The sequence below is a fragment of the Gadus macrocephalus genome, chromosome 23, assembly GCF_031168955.1.
Source record: "Gadus macrocephalus chromosome 23, ASM3116895v1".
Classification (NCBI taxonomy): domain Eukaryota; kingdom Metazoa; phylum Chordata; class Actinopteri; order Gadiformes; family Gadidae; genus Gadus; species Gadus macrocephalus.
The window spans coordinates 6,295,095-6,310,592 of record NC_082404.1 but is presented as its reverse complement, the minus strand read 5'-3'; the positions used below and the strand labels follow the sequence as shown (position 1 = coordinate 6,310,592).

The window sequence follows — 15,498 nt, the reverse complement described above, 5'->3', positions numbered from 1 at the left end:
CACAAACTGAAGGCTTCGAAGCCTTGGGGTTGGGGGGGGGGGGTATAAGCCCTCTGAAAACAGACATCCGGCTCCGATAGATCTAGTGTGAAATGGTATCGGGGGGGCGATGAACACGAAATACATGAAGAGGCACGATGGGGGCTCTGCTGTGAGCACATTGATTGCATGCGAGTACATGCCTTGTGGGAACGTGGATTTACATTGTAGTTGAAATATAGCAGATTATGTTACAGGCTTTCACACGTAAACCACGATAGGTGTACAAACGGATCAAGGCTACCGGAGATACACACTTCACACATTGCATAGAATCACACACACACACACACACACACACACACACACACACGTTCACACTCTAACTGGCTTTCTCGCTCACACACACACACACACACACACTAACCAGTTTTCTCCCAAACAGACAGACTTGCACACACAAACACACACACACACACACACACACACACCTGTTCACTCTCTAACCGGCTTTCTCTCACGCACACACACACACACACACACACGCATGTAAACGCACACACTAACCGGCTTTGTCCCCCACACACACACATACACACACTAACCGGCTTTCTCCCACACACACACACACACACAGACAGTGAAGTCATAGTTCTGTTTGTCCCGCTGCCTCACCTCGGTCCACCCACCCCTCCGTTATAAGTCCCAGTGTGACTGGCAGGCCCCCCGGGGGGCATCGCTGTCATCAGGAGAACGCACCACAAGGACATATGGGGGGGGGGGGGGGGGGGGGGGGGGGCATTCAGGCCAGGCGATGTTCCAGTACTCCATCACTGAGGATATCAGTGTTCAGCAGGTGTTTACCAACACAGGACCACTCCCAGGCCGGAGCAAACCAGATCATTTAATCTCCCCCCCGACACACACACACACACACACACACACACACACACACACACACACACACACACACACACACACACACACACACACACACACACACACACACACACACACACACACACACACACACACACACACACACACACACACACACACACGCCTGCCTGGGTAGCAGAGCACTAGAAGCACAAGCCTGAAATCTTGTAATGGCGTGTTGTCTGTCATTACCCAGAATTCAAGACGGCAGCTTCCCCAACTTCCTCTGCCAGGAAGTAAATGGCTCAGATTAATCATATTTTGTCCGATGCCGCCAGAGAAAAGGGAAATGGTCGTCTGCTGTTCATTTGGGACCGGAGAGTTGTCATTGGTGCAAAGACGGGTGTGTGTGTGTGTGTGTGTGTGTGTGTGTGTGTGTGTGTGTGTGTGTGTGTGTGTGTGTGTGTGTGTGTGTGTGTGTGTGTGTGTGTGTGTGTGTGTGTGTGTGTGTGTGTGTGTGTGTGTACGTTCATGTGTGCGTGACTGCAAATATACACTCTTGTTTCTGTTTGCCAGTTATTATCAGTCGGCATCTGCAGAGACAATGAAAACACAAGTGTAATATCAATATTTGCTCATGAAATTTCACGCATCACATCCACTTTCAAAATAAAAGTTAAACGATCACAAATTACAATTTTGGGGCACATAAGCAAAACAAGAGCATAAAAGACAAACTAATTCAAACTAAGCTGAATCATCCTCCTAAGTCCATTGTGAGAGTTAAAACAACGTGTCCAAATGCCAGTGGAAGGTTAACACCGGTCTTCGGTTGCAATCCCAAGACGCTGAGTTGGACCGAGTGAGACGGCAGCGAGCCCACCGCCTGCAGATGGTTCATTCTATTCTCTGCCTCGCGTCGCCGTCATTAGCTGGCCAGTCACAGAGACTCTCCGGGTCCGTCCTAAACCAGCCAGCTAATCGCCTGGAGAGCCCTGAAGACAAGGGCCTGTGTCAGAGCTGGGATTCTCTGCCAAGCCAGCAGCTTTTTTTTGCCCCATTGGTTTCGTCAGCTAGCTTAGACTTTTATTAGCCTCCAAACTTCTAATGCTCCAGGTGCGGCCATCAACCTCGCCCCCCCCCCCCCCCCCCCCCCCCTGACGGGCCGCTCAACACTGGTGTCAGCGCGGGGTCGGTGTGGGCACAGAAACCTGCCAGGCACAGCAGCAAAGGAAAACGATGGAAAGGATGAAGTCATGCAGCAACACTTCACCCAGTATATACACTGTACCAGGAACAATAACTCACTGTTTAACCCGGTTTATACAACGCACCAGAAACCATAACCATCTGTTTTACCATTATATAGACATTACCAAGGACTATCTGTTTTACCCAGTATATACACAGTACCAGGAACAATGACCATCTGTTTGACCTAGTATATACACATTACCATGAACTACAACTATCGGTTTTACCCAGTATATATAGAGTAGCGTGAATTACAACCATCTGTTTTATCCAGTGTATGTACATTACAGGGAACAATAACTATCTGTTTTATCCAGTCTATACAAAGTACCGGGAACTATAAGTATCTGTTTTATCCATTATACACAGTACCACGAACTGTAACAATCTTTGATTTGATTTGATTTATATGAATGCCTCAGCTAAATGTCTATGTAAGATTGATGCTGTTTACCATGCTTCTCTGAGGTTTATCACTAACTGTAGAGCCCTGACCCATCACTGTGAATTGTATTCTCGAGTGGGTTGGCCCTCTTTGTCCACCAGGAGGCTGGGACATTGGTGCACTTTTATTTATAAGGCCATGCTTGGGCTACTGCCATCATATATTTGTAATTTAATAACACAAAAAAGTATTGGTTCTTACAGTCTGCGCTCAAACAATCAGATGCTTCTGTTAGTTCCATTTGCCCGCACTGAATCAGGAAAAAGGGCATTCGTCCACTCTGCTCCCACCACATGGAACTGGCTGCAAAAAGATTTTAAATTAACCGAAATGATTTCTTTGAACGCTTTTAAATCTACGATGAGAGCATTTCAGTCCACTTCTTTTACTTGTAGATGTTTTTTATGAATTTTAATTTACTTGTAACTGTTTTTTATCATTTTAATTTCTGTCTATATGTTGTGAGTGTAATATTGTGAGTGTATATATGTTAGTTGTTGCTGCCTCTTGGCCAGGACTCCCTCGAAAAAGAGGTTTTTAATCTCAATGGGACTTTCCTGGTTAAATAAAGGTCAAATAAAAAAAAAAATCTGTTTTTCATGTTTTCTCACACAGGATACAGGATACTATACAACTCTGATTTACCTGGTGTATACACAATACCAGGTACTATATAACCGTCTGTTTTACCCGGTATTTACACAGTACCAGGTACTTTAACTCTGTTTTACCTGGTGTATACACAGTACCAGGTACTATGTAACTACTGTATAACAATTTTTTTCCTGTTTTTACACAGTACCAGGTACTATGTAACTAGGTACTATATAACTTTCTGTTTTACCCGGTATACACAGAACCAGGGACTATATAACTCCTGGTTTATACACAGTTCCTGGTGCAAAACAACTTCCATTTCCACCTGGAATACATACACCCCTTTGTACAATACTCACATAATAGCAATTCGATTGTGCCTCTGTCATCACCAGGCTACGTTACTTTGGTGATCTGCAATCATATTATAAATTGAATATCTTGTATCCACCCTTTGGATGTCGGTGTCTTACCAGAAGGGTAAAAGTTATTATTAATGACTGTTATTAATACAGAGCATAAAAACAATCTTGTGCCTTCAAAGAGAAGGAGGGGGGTCATGATACACGGGAACAGGGAGGGCTGCTTCCTGTTCGCGGTATTCCCTCTGGTCCTCTCCCTCATTGTAGGTCAGCATAATTACTGAGAGGAATACAATGCCAGAATAACTCGATGATATTTGGCCATTACACACACAAACACACCCATGCACGTGCATGGACACGCACACACACAGAGAGGCACACTCCTCTGGGCAGCTCAATCTGCATGTGGAACAGTTCTGGCTCTACCCTCAAAACACGTGTACGAACACGAGCCAACGCGCGCACGCACACGCGCACACACGTACGTACAAACACGGGCCAACACACACACACGCACACACACGAGCCAACGCGGGCACTCGCACATGCAAACATGAGACAACACACACACACACACACACACACACACACACACACACACACACACACACACACACACACACACACACACACACACACACACACACAAACACCCTCCCCCATCCATATGGACAATAACACAGTCGCCCGTAGGCACAACAAGCGTCCATGTCTCCTCGGTGACATCACTAAAACAGGCCAGTAAGCCAGTAATTACAGCTGTCCACACCCCAGCAGGATCCCACAGGCCGGAGAGCAGGAGACGGGGAGGCCAGGGATGAGTCCCGTACCCCCTGGACCCCCCGTCCCCCGTCAGCCTGGACCGGCCCGCATGGGACCGGAAGACATGACTCCAGAGGTGCCAGGGTCGTCTCACCCTGACTATTAAAGGTCCCTTCATTAAACTCTAAAACAAGATGCATCTCTCTGACAAAGCATTTTGCACCCATAAAACTAGTTTGGCTCAGTAGTTCCCTGTTGCCAGATCTGGTTGTATAATGGGAATGCTGCCTTTGAAGAGTTTGTTATCTCACGCCCCTTGCTTGCTAAGTGATCGTTAGAATATGGCGTTAAAGGGCCATCATTATTTTTATATCCATTGGGCCCAAACAGCGTTCTGGGTCACGGTTCAGTTAGGTTTCAGACTCGTTAGAATATGGCTTTAAAGGTTCATCATCATTATGATTTACATTGAACCCAGAACAGCCTTCTGGGCTATCCTACGCTTTTGGTCATTCTGCTTTTGTACTTTTTAAACATGAATTATTTTAGTTGGAAATTTGGTTTGGAAACCTGCCAATTGGGTTGGAGACCAGTGGTTCCCAACGTTTTGGAACCACTGTAGGTGTACCACTAAGCTGACCACCTGATAAGCAAACTGTAAAATTATATATCAACACACAAGTATCAGTGTAAGAAGAGTGTTTATGGCAAACACAAATCTACAAAACAGAAACGGAAAACATTAAAATTGAAATGATCTAATGAATGCAACTATTTCTGAAATAACAAGCAATAATACCATATTCACTGAAAAACATGAATAACATTTATTTTCATTGACCTATGTTATTTTTATTTCCATCATTTTTCCATCATTTTATATTTTTATAAAATAAAACGCACAGAAAAAATAAAGCTCCACTTAGCTCCAGCTGCTGAATGTCCACATTGCAGGTGTTATGTGTGGGTCGTTAGGGAGGAGTGGGGGGTGCAGAGCGCCCTAGTGGGTGATATATATTCCACTACTGTACACTGGTGTTCATTTGCTGGGGCAGTGAGCGTGGTGGAGGCTGCCGGCTCTGCGGTGATTGATTGCTCAGGTCTGGGGAGCGGGGCTGAAAAGACAGAAACGATGGGTCCTCAAAGCGGGAGAGATAGAGCGAGCCAGGGAGAGAGAGAGGCACACGTGTAGAGCTAGAGCACCCGATTATGCGGCTCCCATTGATGCTACCCTGTAGGACGAGGTTGAAAATCTGATGGAGTTGATTCATCTGAATGGTTTGATGAATACTTAGATGTGTATCTGTGTATATTTGATCTTCCTAGTAGATTATAGTAAGATAAACAATTTTGAACATTAAAAGTAGTGATTCACAATTAGCAGTGATTAGTGAATTGTAAGATCTTCGAGAGGGAAAATATTATTTTTTTCCTTTAAAAACTTTTAAGTTTAAATAAAGTAAGAGTTCATGTAAAGTCTGGGTTGGGCGAGGAGTCGGCGAGGACTCAACCGCACCGGAGGTACAGCGGCGAGCGCCGGGAGACACGGATGAGCGTCTCAGCGAGAGCTTCTAAAGAGGCCATTTTGAAGTCTGTAACAGCTGTGGATTATCTCTAATTAGACGAGTCGTCGAGGACGCCTCGGCCGCGCTCCAATCGCACTGGCAGCACCCAGGACTGCGCGTCTCCAGCTCAAACAATCTCCAAAAACAGACAAACGGAGTGTCTGATTCAATAATAATGCCTGATAATCATAAATTCTTGCTTCTGCTTTTCCAAGTAACCCAAAACACTTTGCATAGTGTGAGTGTGGGACTTGTCACACCTCCTCCATTGTCCTACACAAATAGGTTTCACCTGCATTAACACAGATGGTTAAACCACACTAAACACTACTGTGACTTAGGCCCCGTCCACATGAAGCAGATTTTTGGGTGAAACCGCATAAGTCTTGTGCATTTCGGCCGACCGGAGCCGGGGAATCCGGTACCCGAAACGGCACACATTTCGTGTGGACGCCTGAAACGCAAACAATGATTCCATTAGCCCCCCACCAGCTGGGGGATGTCAGAGTTGCGTTGAATTTTTTGTATATTATTAGGGGTCAGAGCAGCGAAACTGCTTGGTCCCCTTTTGCTTCTGTAATGGTTTTTTTTCCCTCAAATTCTGTAAAAGTCATACTGCAGTTTATACCGTAAGTAGAAAACTCTTGAAATGTGCCGGTATGGTTACCAATAACGTAGCCTGGCACCGCCCACCTACCTACTTCCGCTCAATTTTCATTTCACTTCAGTACTAGGTCTGGGTCTGCTTTATATGAATGCGTTCCATGGAAACCAGATTTCTGGCGGTCCAATCAGCGAACAGAGGGAGTGGCTGAGAACGATGACGTCTAGGTCGCACGCCAGTTTCAGTTGTAGTCGGAGGAAGACAATGGAGAAGGATACGAGAGAAGCTATTCGGTCTGTTGTGGGATCGCTGCCGAAAATCGATCAATTAAAGCCAGAGCAAGAACAAGCTTTGCAGAGTTTTGTTGGTGGCCATGATGTTGTGGCGCTTCTCCCCACCGGGTTCGGGAAAAGTTAGATTTTCCAGCTGGCTCCGTCAGTGGGGAAGTAGTCGGTCCCGTCTTATGACATACGTCACGACCAAACTCTATGCGATTGGTTATAATAATAATAATAATAATACATTTAATTTAGAGGCGCCTTTCAAAACACCCAAGGTCACCTTACAGAGCATATAGTCATCATACAATTTTTTAAAAAAACAAGGCATTGTGGAAAAAGATAAATAAATAAATAAATAAATAAACATAAGCAATAAGAAATAAATAAAACAAAAACAGGACAAAACTAAAAAACTATCAAAACAGTGATCAGTTAGACGTTGTGTGCGAGTTTGAACAGGTGAGTTTTGAGTTGTGACTTGAAGGTTGTAATGGTGTCTGACTGTTTTATGTGTGGGGGGAGGGAGTTCCAGAGCCTGGGTGCTGAACAGCTGAATGACCGGGCACCCATTGAAGTGAGTCGTGATGTGGGGATACATAGTAGTCCAGCAGAGGTTGAGCGGAGGGAGCGGGAGGGAGTGTATTCTTGGAGGAGGTCGCAGAGATAACTGGGGGCTAGGTTGTGGAGAGCTTTGTAGGTGAGGAGTAGGGTTTTGTATTGGATGCGGTAGTGTACTGGGAGCCAGTGAAGTTGAATGAGGACAGGGGTGATGTGGTCAGATGATTTGGTGCGGGTGATGATCCGGGCGGCTGAGTTCTGAATGATCTGCAGTCTGTTGATGAGTTTGGTGGGGAGTCCGGTGAGGAGGGCGTTGCAGTAGTCTATGCGTGATGTGACAAATGAGTGAACTAGGATTTCAGTGCTGGATTGGGTCAGTGATGGGCGGAGTCTGGCAATGTTGCGGAGGTGGAAGAATGCAGTCCGGGTGATGTTGTGAATATGGGGTGCGAATGAGAGGGTGTTGTCCAGGATGACGCCGAGGCTCTTGACTTTGGAGGAGAAGGGTACTGGGAATCCATCGATAATTATGAGTGGAGCTGGGGTGTGTTGTGATTTAGTGAGGGTGGATTTGGATCCGATGAGCAGGGCCTCGGTCTTGTTTCCATTGAGTGGCAGATCCAGAGTGGCACTGGGCGGATCCAATCATTTTAAAACTTCTACAGACACCCGCCTCCAAGTGAGTGAACGTTTGTCAATTGAGCAGTTCCAGAACTTCTGTACAAATTAAATGAAGTACGATAGTTTGGTAGGATCAGGCTTCCAATAACCCCCACTACCCATGAACCCAAATTTGTGGTACTGCACCCAAAGGTGGCGCTAAAGTAAAAAAAATCATGAATTAGCCTTATATCTCCTCACCAGATTGACCTGGACTCAAAATTCTTTCTGAATATTAATCTCTAGAATCAGATGCATTTATAAAACCCTACTTTACCCACAATTTCATATTAAAGCCAAACATGATAAAAAGAATCACAAGCTACAAAAATTATCAGAAATTCACCAAAATCGCCACATGAAATCTTCAGACCAAGCCTCACGAAAATCATCAAACAGAATTTGTTTTATTTAGTTCCAATTGAGAAATATTGTCCAATAAAGTTGGAGCAGTTAGCCCATTTTTCTTATATGACCATTTTGTTATTGTATACACATAAGACTATTATTAGGTGGATACCAATACCCCCCACTACCCATAAACCCATTCTCCTTACCAGATTGACCTGGACTCAAAATTCTTTCATCATATTAATCTCTAAAATCAGATGCATCTTTTTCACCCTGGTCTTCTGCTCTAAAAATGTCACAGGCACAGTATGTCATTAAGGGGAATATCAACATCTTTTTTTCATAATTATGCGTCATATTTATCTATCTTGCATTAGTGTGTTCTTGACTTTTCATTTAGCCCGGACCCCGTTAATCAACGCTTGCGATTTTAATTGTTTAATTGTCTCTTTGTAGCTTTAAATAAAGCCCCTTCATAAATTAAATTACTAACTGTACATTAAAAAGTATTTCTGCTCAATTTAAAAGGTTGAATCTAGCTTGATGCGCTCCACTTTTTTCTGTGGAGAACCAGCGCCTTCAATATTTACTACAGCGTTTCTCCAGCTCGATGCGGTTTCGCAATGACTCCGTCTTTACGGATATATTCCTGAACCGCATTAAACCAAACCGGTTCGTTTTCGCCCGTTTCGACTCCGTGTGGACGGGGCCTCAGAGTTCGAAGCGCTGCATGAATAAAAATGGACGTCATTGAGTTCCTTTTTCCGGGGACGAAAAGAAAAATGAGCCAGAGAACCACGTCATCTCTCAAGGCTGCGGATGCTAATCAGATGAACTCCTCTCTAAACTCCACCTCATCTCCAGTGAAGCAACCGCTGATGCGCTGCAGCCATCTGCTAGCCCGGCCGCAAGAGGGAGGAGAAGAAATATAGAAATAAAAACACAAATGCACAGCAACAGGGCTGGATGGTAGAGGGGCTATGGGTGTTCACAGAAAGGTTGTCGGTTTGATTACTATGTCAGCGCTCTCTCTATCTCTCTCTCTCTCTCTCTCTCTCTCTCTCTCTCTCTCTCTCTCTCTCTGGAGTGTGGGTTTGGACTCCAAGCCAAACTCCATGTCCGCAGCCTTATCTTTAGGCATCCTTGAGCAAGATGCCCTAACGTCCTATCTGCTCCTTGACGAGCTGTACCTTAATTCACTGTGAGCCGCTTGGGTTTAACAGCTAAATAGCTTTGTGGCGGTTAATTTCTAGCCGCGAGGGCGGGATGTAGCCCGAGTTGGCCCAGAACTCAACTCTACCGCCACAAGCTACCACGTAGTTCACATGATACACGCTGTGTTGTATTGAGTATTGACAACCCCCCCCCCCCCCCCCCCCCAACCTTACCCCCACCTACCGCGCCCACAGTGTAAAAACTGTGCAAAAATTATGAATGATTAGAAACACTGCTCCAAACTCAACTATTTGTAAGAGAAATGCGGATAAGGAGGGGAATATTTCGAGCAGACTCGAAAATTCCATTGAACCAAGCACAGTTTCTGAATGCGGCTTCAGCAGCATCAGTGAGGTCTCAGCAGCACCTGCTCGCAGCAAACAGCGCAAAACAGCAAGGAAGCATGATGGATTAAAGCAGTCCAAGTCCACTATTCAATAGTCAGGAACAACATCATTGTCGGACAACTGTTTCGTGATTAATTCCCAGTGAGGGCCGAAGCAAACAACTGGACAAAAAACCCGTTCAGCATCATAACCTCTGAAATGCTCAAGGACTTCATCATTAGTGAGCAAGAGAGTTCAACAGAATTATCAAGCGGCACAAAATTGAAGTCTGCTTTCAGAAGGCGGTCTTTGTTGAAATTTTGGATACAGCCACACAGCGAATGCCCTGCGCTTTCAGAAGGCAGTGCACCACCTTCTCCTGTCTTTTGCGACCACTTATCCGTGCGAAAAAGGCTTCGCTTCACTTGCTGTCATGAAAACGAATACAGAAGCAGGATTGATGCTGAGCCACACCGGAGACTGGAGCTGACCTCGATGGACCCACACATTGCAGGACCGTGTTCGCTGAGGCAGGCTTATGGAAGTTCAGTTGCCAACATGCTTGCCAACTTTTAACATTATTTGTATTTAGCCTTCAAAAAGGTTGTTAGAATACAGATGATAATCCTAATGTCCTCACTTGCTCTGTGTGCCTGAGTGCCCGAGGGGCGGCTCCTTGCATTGTGTGGCAGAGTTTGTGCCAGTTGTAGGGCCGACCCTTTGTACAGCTGACATGAGTTAATGATTAACTCAAGGAACAAATGGGCCTCCTGCTGTGAACTGTGCGCATCGGAATAGGCCAAGTTTCCGCTAATGTATTTTGTTTATTTTAAATAAACGAAATAGAGACCACGGTCATACCGGTGGTATTTTGGGAGACAAATATATTCTGAGGTGGTAAGAAAACCTCATAAAAAGTTTGAGAACCACCGGTCTAGATAAAGAAACACCAGCTTTCCTGGATGAAAACGGTCACATTTTTTTTAACCGACAACCTTTTGGCTGGGGGGTGGTGCAGCCTTACCACCAGACCGTTCTGTCCCTTCTTCTTTAAAACGAACAACATCAGATGGAGCCGAGCCACACTAGTAAAAGGACAAGGGGGGGGGGGTGGGGGGCCCGTGGTGGGCAACCGGTCTGGACTCATTAGACACCGGTCGGGAGTCTCATTAGTCAGACGAGTGTTTATCAAGATCAAAGTCAAGCGGCGGCGGAACGTGTGCACAACTCCACAGAGGGGCCGACCTTGGCCTGCACTCAAACACCTGCACACTCCCCCACAACGCAAAACAAAAAAACACAAACACCTGCCTGACACAAATCACCCCCTCGCAGCTTTTCCTGACATAAGCGGAAGTGTGCGTGCGGCTTAACATTTTTCACCGTCACATTTTCCTGATGGAGCGTTGGACGTTAGCGTTAAGCAGCTGATAGCGTAGGCGCCATTCCGGATAATGGCGCATTCTTGTGGGCGCGTAATAACTTTTGCACGCGTGCAGTGGAACGTCATCAGCATCGATAACGCCGCGTGATGCGAGAGACGGCCATCCATCTTCACGCGGTTGGGGTGAAAAAAAATAAAACCGACACGAGCTGTGGATGCAATTCCTCATAACTGATGAAAAAAATAAAAACGGTGGACTACAACACAACTGTGATGTTTGTACTTAGTGAAGTCGTCGGCCGCGCGCCAGAGAACACTTCATCATGCTAGGTTGCCCTCCATCAGCATTTAGCCATTGTCGGCCTGGGGGGAAAACCGTTGTTTAAAACAGGACAACACGTCGGGCCTGTTCAGTATGCAAACAGAGACACATCTGCCTTCAGTGTACACCGCCAGCAACACGCTGGGCGCCGTGCAAACAGGCCCTGAGAGGAGGAGGAGGAGGAGGAGGAGGAGGAGGAGGAGGAGGAGGAGGAGGAGGAGGAGGAGGAGGAGGAGGAGGAGGAGGAAGCGGCGGCGGCGGGATTGGTGCCAGTGGCAGACATGAAGCGGCTCAAGGAACAAGGTGTGCACTGTGAGGGTCACCAAGGCATGTTGATGAGTGATGGTGAATGGGAAGATTGAACACAATATTTAACAATGTATAATAATATTAATAACAATAAGCTTTATTTTCAAGGCGCTGAATGTGCTTTACATAGGGTGGTGTGTGTGTGTGTGTGTGTGTGTGTGTGTGTGTGTGTGTGTGTGTGTGTGCGTGCAAGTGTGTGAGTGCGTGTGTGAGTGCGTGTGTGTGTGATCCTCTCCCCCATTGAATCAGATGAATTTAGTGGACTGATAATAAGGCTGATCCAAATAGGACGGTACATCATATGAACTTATAACACCAATAGTTGAGGAATGAGCTCGTCAATAAACCACACCAACAGCAGGTCACATGGTCATCATCTGCATGCTAGTAACCAATCCACAGGGGGCGGGGGGGCTAAAGCCCTACCGGGGGCACTTAGCGAGCCCTTCAAACCCCTCTTTGAAGCCATCTTATTGTGCCGAGAGGGGAAGCCATTTACGATCCACTCCAACCAAATCAAGAAGACCTCAACACACCCCAAAACAAAATGGCCTCTCACACTTCTCTCACACTTATACAATCCCGTGCCTCTTCTTTAGAGTAGATAATTAAAAATGGGTCTAACATATAAGTAGATATCTGTTTTTGTTTCCCTCGCCACAGGCAACAGAACCATTAGGGGCTGAGCTAAAATGGTGACGGTGCGCTGGCCTTGGAGCCTGCTCCTTGTTGCGGAGAAACGACCAAACACAAACGATAATGGCGCGAGAAGACCATGGGAAAGCAGATTTTAAATGTGCTCTGTGTTTGCTGCCCGAGGCTGGCAAACATTTGATTCATTTGTGAGCATAACGCATCCAGCGTTACAAAACCAAAATGAAACGGTCGATGTTAGTCCAAGTAGGAGCACCAGAGAGTAGACAGAACCAGAGGAACAAGGCTTTCTTTGGGCACGTGGTACTTCAACATCTGATGTGGACGCGGCAGATGATGGTATAACCCAAGGAGGAGGATTTAAATAAACATTCATGGCCAGCTGATCCAACGTTCCTCCAAACATTGTGTACACACACCGCACCGTTGTTATATACAGCCGTACGATGTGTTTGGTAACCATAACATCCACGAGACAAACCAATTGCCGTCCACGAAATGCCATTGTATGTTCCAGAGAAATAACAAATTGATTTGACTGAGGAGGAAAAGATCATCAACAGTGCATCGCATCATTGTTCATGCATTCATCCTGTGTACGTCAAATAAGAGGACATTGATTCTGGAGAATGTTTTACAAGTACAAACTGATGCTCTGCCAGGGAGGCCTATTGATCCGTGTCCGACTAAGTTTCACTCGTAGGTTTTCACCTACGTGCCTGAATGTTTCTGCAGCTCCTCGAGAACACTCTATAATCTGCATCACAAATTGCCATCTTCATTCGTCTTGGCGATTAAGCAGATGTTTGCTCATGTCTGCCAACCTGCGGGTCGCCGGTTCAAACCCCCCAAAGGACAGTGCTCCGAGAGGAGCTCCATCAAGGTAAGCCACACAACTTCCGTCCAGGTATTAAAACACTGTTTTGCTTCACTGAAAGAGGCCACTTAAACCGGTGTGCCATTTTACACGCATTTATGCTTCATTTGCAAGAGAATGGGTTTCATGGCCTTTACAGAGCGAGCAGAAAAAGCAGGCTCGGTAATTGCGGAAGGAGGAAGAGTTGGCACTGCACTGCAGTGGTGGCTACCAATGTTCAGCTCAGGCTCCCTCTTGCCTTCTGCTTCTGGATACACAGGGGGAAGATCTGGGAAGCAGGGGGTAGAGACACCCACCCTCCAGCCAACTGGCTCCGTCAACCTCGCCAGGACACAGAAAACGGATTTCACATATTACAACCCCACAATTCAGAGCAGCACTAAGCAAGCATTACAATATGCTGCATACATATAAGAGGGCTTGGTTTGTGTCGGGACTTTAGGCTGTTTGACTACCAACTGAATGCTTCTGGGTTCGATCCCCGATGTCAGCAGCAATGTCCGCCGGAAATTAAGAACAGGACACTGTGTGTTTTTCCACCACCTGCTCCTTAGTGAGCTGAAACTAAATTCCCTAAGAAAAATAAATGATGTTATTTTGGAACCAAGACAAGAGCTATAAAATGTATACACATATACAATATACATATACAAGACTTGACCTCTTCCAGACATGTTTGAGTGTGAAGATGGCGGTTCGAGGTTTGAAGCCCAGCCTATAGGCATACTTGATCAAGGTGAAACCTAACCCCTCCCTTCTCCTTAATGGCGTGTATCTGAGTTCACTGCAAGTCACTTGGGATAACGGAGCCTGCTCAAGTCAACGCATGCGTGTCATTCAGCCGGTCTGTATTGAACTATGTCTCACTGCTCTACTGTTCTGCAGGCGCATTCTGCCAGGGCATCCACATCACCTAGGAGGCTGCTGCACACTGGTGGTGGAAGAGATGTCATAATCCCCCCCACCACTCTCTATATCAAACAAACACACACACACATATAGACACACACATGGTGTCTTACACACAAATATAAACACATGGTCAAACAAGCATATGTACGAACACACGGTGTCACACACACATAGGTCTATACACACACGTATGCCACACACACGTATGCCACACACACGTATGACACACACACACACACACACACACACACACACACACACACACACACACACACACACACACACACACACACACACACACACACACACACACACACACACACACACACACACACACACACACACACGCTTTTGGTATCTTGAAAAGCGCTATCTACATAAATCGAAATTAATTATGATATAAGCTGACCAATCCAACTTCGCATCCACGTGCGTGCTGACAACCGGCGGCGGGAGGAGACGCATGACGCACGTTGGGCGCGGGGATTCATATGTTGACCAGGGCCTGACAAACCGCGTTAACCTCCTCCAGCGCTCGCTTCAGACCTGATGCTGGCCAGCTGGGACCCACATCACCCCCACACGGCAGACAGTGTGTTCCGCTGCACCCGACCCAGACTAACGGGCCCACTCAAGGACGAAGGAGATTGTGGTGAAAAACAGATGATACACATAACACGGTAACACAAACCCAATATCAGCGAATCAGCCCCAAACTAAACTGTGGACGAGAGCATCACGAAAATTGATGGATTGAAAATAACAACAGCCACACACAAAACCCCCCTGAGCCATGAGACCCCATAACCCAGTGCGCACCACGCCGTACAGCCTGCGTCTGTGTTGGATGGACCGGTCCAAATCTAAGAGGTAAAGGCGAAGGGTGGAGACGTGAACCTTGACTCCAGAATAAAGATGAATAGAAATGAGACGTCTGAGGTGCAATACGGTATTAAGTATTCATCCTCTTTATTCTTTATTCTCTATCCCTACCTGCAGCTTCTCATAATAACGGTATGCGATGGTAATAAGTGTGGGCTGCACAGCTTTAGGTGTGGTCAAATATTGATAAGTCCCTACCGGGGCAGGCTGGCCCCGGACTCAAAGGTTACCTCTCCCTCCAGAAACATTTATAACCAGGGCGGCAGACTGCAATCAAACCCCAGCCAGACATCCGTAGAATGAAGATTACAAAAGAG

General features: G+C 46.2%; 1 protein-coding gene across 2 annotated transcripts in view; it reads right to left on the bottom strand.

Annotated features, from left to right (window-relative positions):
• dpp6a (dipeptidyl-peptidase 6a) overlaps positions 1 to 15,498 on the bottom strand; it is a 183,706-nt gene that overhangs the window by 148,110 nt on the left and 20,098 nt on the right. The window lies entirely within an intron of this gene.